Genomic DNA, 16856 nt, shown 5'->3' on the forward strand with positions numbered 1-16856 from the left:
CAGGATGGTTGAAAGGGATTTGACAGAGGAAGGTTAGTAACGTGTGTATCTGCATATCGGAGTTTAGTGGAGAACCAACAAATAATTTATAGCACAACCACACACATCAGAAAAGGCCATGTGGCCTGCTGTTCTTTAACCTTTCCATTCACATCCGCTGTGGACTCTCTCTCTCTTTCGGTCTCTCCCTCCCCTTGTGTCTGTCTCGCTCGACCACTGTGTTTGTTCATTCAGGGTGAAGTCAGTTACATTTTCACTTTGCAGCATCTAACCTCTTTCCTGAGATAGAGTCTAGAAACACACAACAGTCCCCTAAGAGGCGAATATGATTCAACTGCATTTAGCTCTCTCCAACATATACTGTATGTATGCAGACATACATGTCCACAGCCACACATGGTGATTAAAGCAACAATGAGGAACTTTCAGTTGGTGTTGATGTGGATTGTCCCCTAAAGTGGTAGATGTGGTTTATTTAGATCTTGATCTGGCAAGTGTGTGCATTTGTTTTGGAGGCAAAAAAAGGTAATAAACCACACTTATGTTGCTGTTTATGCTTTTTGACTCACCGTACAACTTAAAGCTCTTTACACTACATACCAGCATTCACCCTTTACACACATTCATACACTGATGGAAGAGGCTGCTATGCAAAGGACCAAACTGCCCATAAGGAACTAATCTTATCACATTCACACACTGATTGCTGTGCTCTCAGGAGCAATTTGGGGTTCAGTGTTCTGTGCAAGGACACTTCAACATTGACTCCAGGGGCCGGGGATCAAACCGCTAACTTACCAATTAGAAGATGACTCACTCTTCCTCTGAATCACTGCACTGTAAAAGAGGATTTTTGAGGGTAGTAAATAAAATCCATGCAAACTGTGTGAATTCTACTGAAAGTATATAAGTCAGCAAGTGAATTAATTGAAATTAGTTAAGTTTACCTGTATTACTTAATTTTCAACAGTAACAATTGCAACCCAAAATGATGCATGGTGGTCCAGTGGTTAGCGCTGTTGCCTCACCACTACAAGGTTCCTGGTTCAAATCCTGCTACTGACGAAGTGGGCTCGAGTTTGCATGTTCTCCCTGTGCATGCATGAGTTCCCTCTGGGACTCTGGGACTCTTCCCTGACCTCCCACAGTCCAAAAACATGCTTGTTAGGTTCATGGGTGACTCTAAATTGTCCGTAGGTGTGAGCGTGAAAAGTCTATGTGTCAAGAGTTATTATTACTCATGTTTATTAAGTAATTAGTTGCGTAATGTAATGAGAAATGTTTAGTAGAATTTACCTAATTTATTTCAGTTAATCATAGTTGTTAAATTTAGGTACTCTTCACTCAATACATAGGGTAAAATTTACTCAATCAAATGAAGTGCAAATTGTTACCTCAATTTTATATAGATTCTATAGGTAGTTTTTTACAGTGTGTGCTACCCATGAAATGGTTCTCTGGTACTAATACTTGTTATGTGAGTGCATAAATGTGTAAATACTGACAATTACATTAAAATGCAATGCAAAATGCACTCGGAGTACCTGGATTGTGAAGGTTAAGTGTTGTCTGGGACGCTGGAAGGGTAGGACCCTAAGTTGGTGCAGATGGCGGCATAATTTCCACCTTGAATTAAATGTAGGAACACAGAAGCAAGTAAGGGTCACAGAGCATTCATTTTTATTCATTTTACTAAGACTTAAAGTCAAGACACAAGTGTTGTGAAAAGTCATAGATAATCCAGAGCCCGCTGGCAATTCACCCTTTTAAAAAAAGATGAAGAAGGTACTGAGTATTGCTCACATAATTTCTGGTAAGTGCACAATGGTTGTGTCAGATCTGAGAAAACAGACATTTTCTTTGATGAACGTATCCAAACCCACATTCTCTTTTTTGAAGGAATAGAGTCCTAGCCTCCTAAAGTGGCTAGAGTGGCCACACCATTGTGATACCTACAGGAAAATACTCTCGTTGTGCAATCTTGTCTTTGCACCATCCCTGCTTTGAATCCCTCTCTGAAATTTCTAGAGGGTCTGCATCACCCACCGATGATGTGAACTTTAATAGATGTTGCTGTTTAAGAGCAGTGAGGGTCCATAAATGCTTATACACCGGATAAAGAAAACTGCAGGATCCAGCTTTTTTCTGAGCTTGACCCGCACTGAAGAATTACAATTATAATATATTAGTAAATTACACAAAGGCTAGTTGTCCTCTCAGCCAGAAATCAGAATGAAAAGATTTGCCTTCCCTTGTTATAATAAATGGACAGCTTCAACGTGGTCTGACCAGCTGTCAAAGAAAAGACACGCACTGGCCCTTTAATGAATGGGCCGCTCCATTAATATTCACAGGGGAGATCATGCTGTTTAAAATTTGATTTACTCATATTTCATAAAGATACGAAGAGTCATAGGGATATACACTAAAGGAAATTTCACAGAAATACTATATAGCAAAATGTAAATACTTACTGACGATGTAACATGCATTCAAAAAGCTGTCTGGCCCAGCATGCTCTCCCGTTCAGCTTCTTCCATCGGTCTCATTGCAGAGACTGAGCCGTTTGCATTTGTGTCAAGCTAGCCAGCATGAGACGAATAATAACCGGAAAATGTATGATTTTAACCTTCAAAGCAAAAGCATGAGCAGGATGAAATTTACTTGGAACTTATGCAAAGGTTACAATTAAAAAATGGCATACCAAACCTAGAATTACAGCCTATAAGACTCTATATAGCCAAGCATTCGGAGGTGCACACGGTAGCAACATATTTTGTATGAAACAATAAGCTGTGGTGATCATTCAGTGACTGTTACATGTCACTGAATGATCAAGAACGACACACGCCAGGCGTTGCTTTCTATCACGAAAGCAAAATCTTGTGTTAAAGACAGCTATGGTGTCGTGAGCTGTATATTTGACCGTTACTCAACCGTTATCGTGAAAGTAGTGACCGGAAGTTCCTGTTTGGCTGCCGTGTGCTCTGACAGTGGCGCTGTTGGCTGGGAACAGGATGCTGTCAGGCCGAACAGACGCAGCGACCTAACGGAGAGATACCGCAGCAGCATCCTTTGTTTTCTGGAGCTGGATATGCAGGTAAGGACGACCAACTAGCTTAATTGGGACGCTAACCTGGCTGCCTGCCATACCTACAATGACTGTAACGTTATTGAAGCCGTTGACGCTACGCATGACCTGTTTTTTCCCCTTCATCTACAGTCATGTCGATGATATGGCTATTGTTCGGCTTACTGTCATACAGGCATTATCTAATGCAAATACAGTTGAGGTTAACGGATCATTAAGCGACAGAGAACAGTAAGTGGTGGTTATTGTGTTGTATAAACAGCAGTTTGAGTTTCGGTGTGGCGTCACAGAGCTAACTTAGCCTCCAGCTCAGGAGCACAGACACATTCCGTGCTGTAACGTTAATACATCCATGGCTGTGCTGCTGTATCGGTGGGGGTTCGGCATTGCATTGCACCACCACCAACGCGCGCACGCATGCACGCTCGCACGCACGCAGGTGTAGTTAGTGTTAGTGTCAACTGCGTATGTCCATCTCCTGATCCATGTCCAATCTGCGCTCACCAACTGTTCAGCTCTTTAGTTACAGCAGATTAAAGCAGCAGCTTGTTTTGTGTAAGGAGGAGATTTTCACATTTTCGGTTGTTGAACGTGGCCAGGCTGTAAAGTGCTTGTTGACTTTTGTCTCCAGTCTCCACCTGTTTCTTCCCTTTGGGATGTTAAAAATATCCATACTCTTAAGTATAGCAATATTATTTATTTGTGACACTGTATCGATTTACATAATTTAAATTAATGTTGTGTGGTGGTGGTTTCCATTAGATGGCTATAATTAGAGTATGATGTAACACATTATCACATATAGTATAAACAAAGCATAAACAATGAGAACACAGGCCTATGAAGCACGAAGAGTCAGAAAGGTTTCACTTTATTGCCTCATTTATATCAATTTATATTGTACCCCTTGTATCAAGATATATGTAGCACATTGTATCGTCAGAATATTGCCGACAACCAGCACTCAGATTGTGTCCATTGTTCTATCCATCTTTGATAGGGATGAATATAATTATATATGGTTCAGTATTGGTCCCAATATTTTTCAATGGCAAAATTATTTATTGTATTGATTTAAATATACCCATCATAAAAACTGAAGGAACACATTTTTACAACCTGGTCTACCATTAAAGGATTTTGTGAAGTTAGATGAGGATTTCTGTTTGGATTGTGATTGCTGGATGTCCCCTGTTCTACACTGAACAAATACAGCCATGCACCATGTTATTTTACGACAAACCATTTTGGTAAAAACAACAACATTATAATTATATAATATAATATAGGTTTTTGAATCATCCTGAGAAAGCATGTAAAGCAGTCAGGCAGGTTTGCTGTGGAAAGTGAGTCTCTCTTGTGTGTGAGTTATAAAAGTAGGAGGATGTACCAGTGAAGCTCATGCCCTCCATGTGTTGTTAAGGTTCAGTAGTCAGCAGGGTCCAGATAAGCTCAGGTTTATGTACAGTGGTTGTGTTAAAGGCTTTATGTGGTGTTTGCTGCATTGAGGGAATATAGCACCTGTTTTATACAATGTCATTATGACTTCTCACCAACAATCTTCACTACTTAGTTAGTTCGTTTCCAGCTATGAGCCAGGCTGAGGCTATCAGACGAGGTAAACAGTTGACAGGCAGAGGAGGGGCGATGCACTGTGTTAAAATAAATGTAAGGTGCCCTTTGTGGTTGTTCTGATTCATTTAGAATCATTACTGCTTTTGTTGTTAGCATCGCCCTCATCATCCTCTCTGATGCTCCCAAACATGTCTGTTTAATAAAACGTGCAACTGGCCCACTAACTGCTAAAACTAAAGACTATTTCTCGACTAGGATAATATCCAGCTCTTTGCATCATTTTCATATTTTAGGCCTCCCACATTTTGTCATGGATCTCTACTGTCAGTGATGCCTTTGGGAAAATGATGAACTTGGAAAATGCACAGTGTGTATCCAAAACTTTGATAGGCGCTGAGCATGGCAGGATTAACCTGATAGATGGCCTGGGGGAAAATGAGCTGCTGGGGCTCGATTACCTCTGGGTCTCTTTGCACTCTCTTTACACTGTGCAGTTTTTTTCTATTATAATAAACAATCTGTCTTTAGATTTGCTGTATTCATCTGAACACACTGAATCAGCAAAATATAAAGATAAAACTGAACTAATGACATGGATATTGGACAATACAGGCCTCATTATGATAATTTGGTGCCCACTTTAGGGTCTTATAATCATATCATATAGGTCTTATATAATTTAGGCCTGACCTACCCCATCACGTCAGTTAATTGTTTTTTGCTGCTTACTTCTACACACATCTTCAATGACATGAGCTTAATCAGTGGACACAGTGAGTCTGGAGCTGTTGGACCCCAGGGCGGGTGCCTGCTTTGCCCTGTTGGTAATCCTGCCAAGATGCCTGCTCAGATTGTATTAGGTCCAGCATTCCTGACAAATTGCCAAAACTATGTTTTACTGCATATTCAATCAAACTGGCTGATTTGAAGAATATAGAAGTGGGGTAGAGGTCGTTAGATTGTATCAATGTGACATACAGACATAGTATGTAGTATGCAGTATGCAGTCTGTTTGTTTGGCAATCTATTGCTCTTTTTGTCTTTTTCATTGATTGAAGCTGTTTCACAGTCACACTTTGTCTGTAGGGTACATCAGACAGGGATAACCAGAGCCGCTGTGATTGGTCAATCAGCTTGAGTTTTAATTATCCAGATTGCAACCACATGAATGATGAGTGTGTTTGTGTGAATAAGCCTCTTCTGCTTTGTGTGGTTTACTTTACAGAGCATGTCTGTTTCTAAGTTTAAGGGTCAGTCCGTCATGTAGAGTCAACAAAAAGCATTGACCAATCACTCACATAACAACAGGTCAGCTGTCTGTGCAGGTCTTAATTTTAATCTTAACTCAACGTTGGACCTAGCTTGCCTACATTTTTACTATGTTAAAGTCCCACACTAGGTTCAAACTGATGCTACCTGTTTACACACTGCTGCTGCCTCAGGCAGCCAAAAGCAATGTTAAATGAAACAAATCATGAGAGGATAAACAGGTCCTGTTGTAAATATGATATAAAAGTTTAGTGTCCCAATAAACATCCATAAAATCTCATAAAAAAATAAATGATCATAAAAACTCTAGCTTAAAAAAAGCTCATCCTGCTGTTTAGACCATGCTCCATGACTGTGTGGGCGTGGCAGATCAAGTTTTGATTGACATCTGCCTGGCTCACACACAGCAATGGCTCGACCAGGCTTGTGTGATCAGGCCATTTACAGTGTGTTTGAGTCATCTGATTCAGAATCAGAAGACCTTACATCTGAACATTATTCCTTTCAGAGTTACAGGATGCTCAGATATCATTTAGGAAACACGTAGCTGGGATGCCCGTTTGTTCTCAAAGCTGTGGATACAATTCTAAAGGATGGCTCTGTAGTGTTAGCTCGTACTATGTTATTAACCTAACTTAAAGTTCCCTCTGTCAACACTCAACATTCACTGCCCAAAATGACAATAGATCCTCAAGAACTGCATTAAACCCCAGCAGCCATAAATGGACTAACATGGTCATTGGTTTGTTGAATTAATTGCATCATTTTCTTAATTAATATCTGAGTATAACCACACCCAATTTAGACTCAATTACTTTTACTTTATTTACTATTATGTAAGTTAAGTAACTATTACTATAATTAAGACCCTTTATGACGTAGTTTGAAAGTAAAGTTCAGACACCCGGGTCAGCTTGTGCTTAGTTAGTTAACATAACATGTCAGTGACAAACTGGAATGCAGTGAAATCTTCCTTAAGCCGCCCTTGCACTCAAGTCTTTTCTATGTTGTTCTTCTGTGTTCATTGTTCTTGTTTCTGTGTTCATTGTTCTTGCACCGAAACATCAAGACAAATCCCTTGTATGTGAAAACCTACTTGGCAATAAACTTGATTCTGATTCTGGGTTCTCCCGCTGGAGCTTGCACACAGCTTCATCTGCAGACTTTTTGGTCAGTAAAGCCCTTCGACCTAGTTGTGGAGTCTAGGAATTTGACATTGGGGCTGTAGTGAGAGCCTTGCTGACAGTGCACTGCCTCTGTCTGCAGTCCTGATGAGTAATGCTGGATAATTTGGTCCATGCAAACACAAACAGTGTGCAGGGTTTTTCCTGGCTCGACTGGAGCTTCAGCATTAGGACCAGGGCCACACTGTCCAGGAACACTGGAGAGGGATTTTATTTTTGTTATTGTTATTTTGTTTATAGTATGAGTATTGTTACACTGGTGGGGTAATAAAGCACAATATTTCACCATGCAAACACTTGTTTAGAAGTTTCACTTGATAAATATTTTCCCAAAACAAATGATCTAATTTTAGAGGTCTTTATGGAAACAGGTGAAATGATTTGCAGTCATTCACTTCAAATATATCTTCATATTTACAAGCGTTTCGCTCTACAAGTATGACAGTACAATGTACACAGATAGGGCTGCAGAGCTCTGCTGAACATCCTGGTGTTTCAGCAGTTAGCATTTTTAGCATTTTTGTGAGCTGAGCTGCTAATGGTCAGCACAAAGGTCTGATCAATTCCTTCAACACTCATAAATATTTAGATATTTACCGCATAATACCGTACATCTGTGCAGACGTGCAGCAGTTTTGGGAATATCTTTGAAAATAATAAAAGCAACAGAGTTATCAAATCCATGAACCATTTACTGATTAACCCTCAGACTTACACTGCAGTGGGAGACTTGTTATTTGTGATGCAGGATTAGTATGAGGAGCTCCCCCTCCTCCTGCACACACACACACACACACACACAAACACACACACACACACACACAGTCTGTCTCATCCAGCTGTGGGTTCCACACAGTCAGGTTTCAATGAAGACAGACCCTGACCTCGTCTCTCACATAATCGATGATCCTGTCTGATTGGGAAGTTATTTTTTTATAAGTTCATTGAAACATTTCGAATGATTTTAAATGCAGCAGTAAGCTGGTTTGTTGAGGACATAGACTGTATGTGTTTGACTTTGTCTCCTAAAGGGTTCAGAATTGGATTATTGTCTGGAGGAAGTACTGCAGGTTGAGGCACTTTTGTTTGTCCAGTAGGCACTGGCATGTTTTGCAGCTCAGTGTCAGGGTCAGGGTGAAGACAAACAGGATGACAGCTTTATAGAATTATGTAAACAGGGGCAGCTGTGGCTCAGTGTTAGAGTTGGTCTCTCAATCAGTTGGCGGTTAGATCCCTGACTGCAGTGCCCTTGCCTACATGGAACCAAAGATTCTTCAACATGTAGACTGTGTAGACTGAACCATCGGTGTATGAATGTGCATAGATCCTGATTGGAAATTGCCGTAGTGATAATGTTACAGTGGTGTAAAAGCACTTTGAGTGCTCTGAAGACAGTAAAGCGCTTAATAAGTCCATGTAAATAAGTACATGTATTGTCTGTCCAAGACATAGTAAAAAACACTGTCAGGTGCCACCGGACATATCAGACCTGATCAGGTTAACACATTGCCATAGACACAAGGTGTAATAGAAATCAGTCGAACATGTTTCCTTCCCAGAAAAGGTGGATTGCTTGTTCCAGGTGAGGGCGGGAACATCTGACATGGTTTGGACGTTCTTTCCCTCAGCAGCGCTCCCTACAGGTCCATAGTTGAATATTCTGAAAAATAAACAAAGAAAACATTTTTTTAACCTTGCTGTCTGTATTATTTTCAAGGCAGACCTTTGTCATACTGACAAGAGTTCAGTACATTACAAAGTTTAACAAGTGAAGGAAGTAATGCATGAAATGTTTAACAAGTGAGGGTACAGTTGTTGGAAAACTCACTAGCTACATCTGTTGGTAAAACATCCACTCACTGTTGGAAAACAACAGGGGCCTCATGTACAAAGACTTGCGTGGATTTCCTACTGAAACATGGCGTACGCTCAAATCCAGAAAACGTCGTACGCACAAAAATATCCAGATGTATGAATCTGTGCACACGCATGAATCCAAGCACATTTCCTTTGTACATCCCAATCAACGTGGAATTGAGTACCCGACCCCTCCCTGTTCACAACCCCATTTAAATATACAAATCATATTTAAATGAGCCCTGCACCTGAGATTCCCCTCTCTGCACGACTCAGAAAATAAAAAAAGAATGAGTAAGACGGGAAAAAAAAGAATTTCACAGAAAGCAAATTGGAGGTGCTACTCGCTGAAGTGGAGGCGCGCAAAAATGTGCTCTTTGGCACGCTGTCCTCCGGCGTAAGCAACAAACGCAAGAGGAGTGAGTGGGAGAGTGTGTGTGAGGCTGTCAATGCTGTGGGGTCAGAGAAGCGCACACAAGCAGAAGTGAAAAAGAAGTGGTCCGACATCAAGGTGGATGTGAAGCGGAGGATGGCTGCCCACCGCCAAAGTGTGGCCAAAACAGGTGGGGGGACAGGAGAAGAGGGGCCCACCCCCGTTTGAACAGAGAGTCTCCGCAATTGTGGGCGACACTGCTCTCTCAGGGGTGCTGGGAGCACATGTGGGTGACTCTGATTACCCCCAAGGTAAATACCTATGTATTTGTGTAACTGGCACGAATGTGTTCATACAATAGCCTGCTCACAGCCCTATAAGATAGAGGTTCATGCGTAAAATGTGAGGCTGATTAAGACATTGCACACTTTACGCACAGGGTTATTAACATGAGTACTTTGCACACAGAGACAATCAGGGGCTTGTTAGAAAGATCTTAAGCTGTAGTTTAACCAGCAAAAAACAACAAGTCACTAACTTTAACCACCGACTAGTAATGATGCTGTGAAGACGGGATAGAATTTGGGGGCACACGCTCAATGCGCATCACAGGGATTAATATTAGGACATTGTATGGGATACACCTGGCTGACATGCAGATAATTCCGTCCCACACGGCTGGCATGGCTCGGCTCAGGGTCGACTGGCACAGTCCCGATCGGTCGGCCAGCTCCCTCTGGAATGTCCCGGTTGCTAGGAACCCCAGTGTGGTCAGCACCTGTATGGGCACAGGCAGCGCATGGCTCCTCGCTGTGTTGTGCTCCAAGGCCGGCCGCAGCTCTGCGCACAGTTCCAGGAGGATTGCCCTCGGGAACCTAAAGCGGCTGATGATACTGCTAAAGCAGCCATTATTTTTAACGGTATTTTTTGCACCACTTTGTGCATGCTTTTATGTCCACTCATGTAATTGCAGACACGTGGGTGTGTTAATTGTTCATGTGTCTCTGATGTGCACATCCCTCAGTCTGAGGACTAATTGTTTTCACATTTCCCAGCATCACCTTTAAGTGTCGCCAAAGGATCAACAGCTGTAGAAACGTGCGTAAGCCAGCCATGAAGTTGGCGTGAGGCACCGCACATTTCCACGATCATTTCGCTCTTGATACATCTGATCTTTGCTGTGAAAAAGAGCCACGTTTTTGTGCATACGCACCCTTTGTACATGAGGCCCCTGGTCTGAGATCAGTGTTCTTTACCCTCACTGTGCTCAAAGTGATAATAGCGAAGATTTTCATTAAAATAAATGTCTGTTAAGTCTCTATCTATCGCCAAATGAGTTAACACAATTGTGACTGAGCCTACGGCCCACTGATGAAAGCCTTTGCATTTGCAGTATATAGTATTATTATGGACTGGGTGTCTGTGGCGACTTGAACGGAAAAACTCACAAGCGGCGCCCAGCGTTTTCCATCAGCCAGCAGTGGTTGGTCTGCCAGAGAGGGTAGGTGGAGCTAAGCGGCTGCTTTTCCGCTCTCTGCAAGTGTTGCGAGTAAACAGTAATCTACAATGGCTGGACAAACAAAGAAAAGATGGATGACTACAGATACAACTTCAACAATAAGTGAAAATCCAAAGAAAAAGAAACAAACTCGACGCTCAGATGAAGCAAACAGTCTGAAAAGAAAAGCGACCGTCAGCCAGGAAAATCAAGAGTTACAACCGGAGCCAACCTTGGACGTCACACATGCAGCACTGTCTGGATATCTGTTCCCGCAATTACCGCTTATAGCCATAGGTGTCGCCAAAGAGAATGAAACTGAGATCTTCTAGATCAGGGGTCTCAAACTCAATCAGAGAGGGGGCTGAAATCAAAAAATGGGTCTAAGACGAGGGCCGAACGGGGTCAACATTATTTGAACAACAGACATTAATAAACCACGTGTTTATCAGAGGCATTATGACAAATTAGTCACACATAAATATGAACTTTACTGCTTCAAAGACATCTTATAGAGTTCAGAACAAACCAAGGGTATCAAAAAAATGAGATCAAATTAAAGATAAAATAAATCAGCATCATTAATTTGTTTTTGTCTCCCTCTCTATCAGCAGTTTTTCACTGAGACATTTCCAAAAAAAGTTGTGTCACAGGCATCAAAAACAGCCAGAAAACTATTTAAATCTATAAGAAAATCTTAAATATTCCGTTTTTTTCATTCACAACACCATCAAGAAAATTTGAATATTTCAAATGTGATTAATCTGGTTAAAATGTGCAAATATGTCAACCATAAGCTGTCTACCGGTGATTACAGGAAAAGGTGCAGAAAGTAATTATATTTCAGTGCACTCTGCTCTTATGACCGTTTGCCAGAGCCAGATGCTTGGTGTCTTTTCTTGGCTGCAGGTTCATTAATGTTTTGGTTAGGTTCTGAGCTGTGGACACTCAGGGTGGAGTGAAGGTGTGCTTACACAGGTATGCGCTTCCAAACATGCAGAGCATTCCAGCAGCTTGTAGGCGGAGCTTGGGGCATCGTTTCTGAGTTCTGGCAGCTCCATCTGGATGTTTACAGGTGCTCTTTCCACATCAACTACAAACGGATTACTGAGCTGTTCAAATTTAAATTTCTGAGCTCCAAAGTCGGCAAATAGCCGTGTGAACTCTGCCAGGTCCGCAGTTGTTCTGTTGGGAACACGGTGGTGGAGACCTGGTTTGTCTGGCAACAGGGAAAGTGACCCAAGTTTCCTTGCTGCACCTGACTCTCCCACAGGAGCAGCTTGTCTTGGATAGCTCACACTGGGTCTGATCACACTGTCCCTACGCTGAAGCTCGAGGTTCACACAGCCGGTGCATTCTGGGATTTGTAGTATCAGCGGCATGTGTGCTGTATACCGGTGGGCCAGTTAAGATACACATATATTATCTCGCGGGCCAGATATAATTGTATCCGGCCCGTGGGCCTTGAGTTTGAGACCCCTGTTCTAGACTATATCTTTAAAGTGAAGGTCAACATTTGCCGCTATCACAAGCTAATGAAGATTAGCAACCTTAGCTAGCTCATCAGTAACAGATACTTCCTTTGTGAGATTTAAGGATCATGTCAAGGAGGAAAGGTAGAAACAAAAAACCTTGGAAAGGTTTTTTTAACACCTCTAAATGCTGGAAGTGATGATGAAGAGGAAGATATCTGTAACCATTGAGTCACCAACATCCGCCCAGACACGGTCAGCAAAGCTCAGCCAGCGAGCACAGTCCTGTACAGTCACACACTCCGATGTGTTGTGAATAAATGATTTACTTAGTACAACACGTACTTTGATTTTTAATTCTCCTGTCAGGATTGAGCACTGACTTAAGTTAGGGTCCTGTGGTATCTGGGTTGCTTCTATCTCTATTGCTTGTTGAGTGTTAGTCTTAATATGTATGGATCAGATATTTTATTACCAATAATAATTTATTGATAATTATAAAATAATATCTGGGCCAGGCTTTCTCCATCATGAGAAATATGACGTTTCTTACATAATCTTTATAATCTAGGATTTAAAGTAACATTGATCAACTCTATAATAAATTTAAAAGTGATTATACACGAACATTTTGACTTCTTTCCTCAGATTACTTCATAACATTGTCATCATATGTTCCAGGATCAGTCTCAGGGCCCCGGTGACAATGAGTGTGAGGTACAGAGTAGGGCTGCACGATTAATCAAAGTAAAATCGCAATCTTGATTCATACTTCCACTCTATCTCATTTCTAAATCAAAACAAGTGCTCCCCCTTTCTCCCTCAACAAATGACAATGCGGCGTTACCACGTGATGCAGAGCAGCAGTAACTGGCCAAAACAAACCCATGTGAGAGCGAGTCTAATACACCGGCGAATGACAGTGTGAAAAAAGTTGAGTGAGGAAAGCTTACATTGCCTTACTGTCCTTTTTAACGACAAATAAAACCACAAAATGAATCCAGGTGATGGTGGTGAGAACGAAATAAGGAATCTGACCAACCAATAAGATATGGCTCCGCACTTTATTGTTTTTGACGTGTTTGAGGTTTATCATTCCGATTCCCGTTCTGGCAGAAGCGAGCCAGGGCTCCATTGTTTACACAGCGTTACCGGCGAGTGACCTGAAATCCCCACCGAGTTAAGAAGGATATACCGGGGCTGCGGAGCTGGTAGGAGGCAATGGCTAAGGAAATGTAGGCTCCGTGGACTGTTAAAACCACACCACGTAACGGAGCCGCCAATATTAGCCGTGACATCAGCAGCTCCGTTACATGAGGTGGCTTATAAGTGAGAGTATTCCTGTTAACAGTGTCAACTCGTCCCGTTGCTGGTTAACGCTGGGGCTACATAAACGGACCGTTCACGGAGCGGACGTACTGTTTACTGTTACACCTACAGCACACACACCGCCTGAGGTCGTGTGTGCCGACAGGAACGACAGGAAACAGGAGACGTGATTTTTCTCTTCATAAAGTGACTGTCACAGGGCTGATCACACTGATTAAACATACATTTGATCATCATTTGCAATGGTTGATGACAAACCATATTAACTGGAGCCCACAAGTACAAGTATTTGTTTTATAAAGAACTTGTCACTCCAGCTGTACTCTCTACTTTTTCATGCAGGTGTCAGAGTCTGAACCAAGAGTGATAAAAGTAGGAGGGGGGGGGTCATTATAAGCAAATAGACTTAAAAGTCCCAAATAATAAAAAGTACGATTGTTAATTGTTTATATATAAAACACACTGCGTTTATCTCCTGTATGTTTTAAAATCGCATTGGTATCGCTGAACAATAATATATCGCAGTATGTTTCTTTCAATATCGTGCAGCCCTGATTCTATTCTAATCTGTTCTATTGTTTTTATGTTCAGTTTCAGATTCATGAAGCATTTGTAACTTAAGCACTTAAAACAGGAGCATTGCCGTTCTGTTGTCCAAAATTGATGTGCCGGTCCTATATCAGGCACTTTTATAGTTTTTGTTGCGTTTCTTGTTGTATCCAGTGAGTGTAATAAACATTTAAATTGAGAAAAAAAATTGTGAGAGAATCATGATCTCAATTCTAAGCAAGAAAATCATGACTCTCATTTTACCCAGAATCGTGCAGCCCTAGTACAGAGGTTGTGTACGGGACAGCCAATCAAATGTTAATGCGGCTCATTAGTATGCGTGCGGTTTGCCTTGTAATCTTTCAGTTGAAATGCCTCGTGTGTGTGTGTGTGTGTGTGTGTGTGTGTGTGTGTGTGTGTGTGTGTGTTTAAAGCGAGCATGAATAATGAATAGTGTGTTGGCTGAGCAGGATCTCTGTCTAGATGCAGCTCTTCTTGTATTACTACACTAAGTGATGACCTCACAGGGAGGAAAGCTTCCACATGCAGACACACGGGAAGTTCACATTGTTGCACTGCTTAAGTGTCGAGCTATCTCCAAACATGAAGAACCCTTTAAAGGTGCACTTCACCACTTTTACACATCATGATCACTTGTCATGGTTGCTACACTAATTTTTTTTTGGACTGGGGTTTGGAAACTACAAACTGTGTGTGTGTGTGTGTGTGTGTGTGTGTGTGTGTGTGTGTGTGTGTGTGTGTGTGACTGGCCTGTGTACAAAGGTGGAGGTGTGGGTTTCAGGCGACATGGGTGAAAGTTAAGTCCCCATAATAATGTGCCATCAAGTTGAAATATGAGGATCCAGTGTTTTTGGAGCTTGCCCCATAGCACAACATAAAAGAGGAAGACTTGATACAAACAATCAGCATGAGGGCTGGGTTTAAAAAAACGATTTTTCCGATTCAAAAACGATTCTCATTTGAATGACCCAAAATCGATCGAAATATGTGTAAAAACATGACTGATGACTCACGTTTCTGAGCGCCCCTGAACGTAGCACGACTCAGTGCATCCCTTCGAAACACGGCAGTGAGGGAGACGTGCGCGGACTTGTTTACTGCAGCTACTACAGAGTCATCAGTGATCGCCGACGGACTCTTTTTATCCGATACAAAGGGTCCCGATCCGATTTGATATCGATTTGCTTTAGGGGTATTTCAGTTACAATATCAGTGCACCTCTAACCCATTGCATTATAAAAATGTTTAATGTTTACAATAAGAATTGACCCCAAAGAAGTTGCATCATGTACTTTTATATTTAACATGACCAACACAGCAGTCAACACAATATTAACAATTTTATGAATTAGACAGCTTATGAACTTTTTTCCAGTTCAGATTTTTAGTCTGTACATCTGGCTCATGGTTTTGATTAAGCGAGCTGGGCTTCAACTTGTACAAGATTTGGCCACAAGATCTCATAGGGCAAATAACAAAGTCACACAAGAGTTATAGGGAAAGGCATACTGTATAACAACATGCCAAAAATATGCTGACAGAGAGAAACACAAAAAGAGCAAAACTAACTTACATATTCATGGACGCACACACACAAAAAAAAGAGTCCGTCGGCGATCACTGATGTCTCTGTAGTAGCTGCAGTAAACGAGTCCGGGCATTTCTCCCTCACTGCCGTGTTTCGAGGGGATGCGCTGAGTCGTGCTGCGTTCAGGAGCGCTCAGAAATGTGAGTGATCAGACATGTTTTTGCATATTGCATATTTCGATACATATTTTTAAAGATCGATCTCGGGATTTATGAATCGAAATTGGAAAATTCAAATGAGAATCCATTCGAATCGGAAAAATCTTTTTTTTTTAAACCCAGCCCTACTCAGCGACTCAGCACATCCCCCATAAACACGGCAGTGAGGGAGGCATGCCTGCAGTTGTTTACTGCACCGACTACGGAGACATCAGTGATCGCCGATGGACACTTTTGTGTGTGCGTCCATGAATATGTTAGAAAGTTTGCACTGATGTTTATGTTACACTCTGTTGCAACATAAGTGTATTCAAGCATGTTATACAATATGCCTTTCCCCATAACTCCTGTGGTGCTATGAGATCTCGTGACCAAATCTCGCCCAAGTTGAAGCCCAGTACGTTTAATAAAAGCCATAAGCAAGATGTACAGACAAAAAGTTCTTCAGCTGTCGGATTCATCAAATTCATACAATTGTGTTGACTACTGTGTGTTTGTCATGTTGAATAAAAAGTACATGATGTAACTTCTTTGAGGTCAATTCTTATTGTAAACATAAAATAATTTGATAATGCACCAGGTTAGAGGTGCATTGATATTGTAACTGAAATACTTCTAACCAAATCATAATCGAATGGAATTGAGAAATCCTTATTGATACCCAGCCCTAATCACCATAGGTAATTGCGATAGAATTTTCATCAATAGCAACATCTTTGGACATTTAAGATTAAACAGCCTATCACACAGCAGAAATAAACAGCCAGTTAGTCTGCAGGTTAATACTGGAGTATGCACCACGTCCCTCTGTAAAGCTTTGATTGAGCACTGATTTAAAGAAATGGGACGTCTCCTGTAACACAGGTCAGTCTTAGTATGTAGTACACGCAGC

At 41.5% G+C, this 16856-nt stretch overlaps 1 protein-coding gene across 2 annotated transcripts in view; it reads left to right on the forward strand.

The window, feature by feature from the left end:
- Positions 1 to 3012: 3012 nt before the first annotated feature.
- The window catches only part of fam110b (family with sequence similarity 110 member B), a 42044-nt gene continuing 28200 nt past the window's right edge, over positions 3013 to 16856 (forward strand). For both annotated transcript variants that reach the window (XM_069685357.1, XM_069685358.1), the window contains exon 1: positions 3013 to 3100. The gene's annotated coding sequence lies outside the window, so the exon portion shown is untranslated. The remainder of the gene's footprint in view (positions 3101 to 16856) is intronic.

The sequence above is a fragment of the Semicossyphus pulcher genome, unplaced genomic scaffold (assembly GCF_022749685.1).
Source record: "Semicossyphus pulcher isolate SPU_LCO1_2020_fin unplaced genomic scaffold, fSemPul1.0.p SCAF_7, whole genome shotgun sequence".
Classification (NCBI taxonomy): domain Eukaryota; kingdom Metazoa; phylum Chordata; class Actinopteri; order Labriformes; family Labridae; genus Semicossyphus; species Semicossyphus pulcher.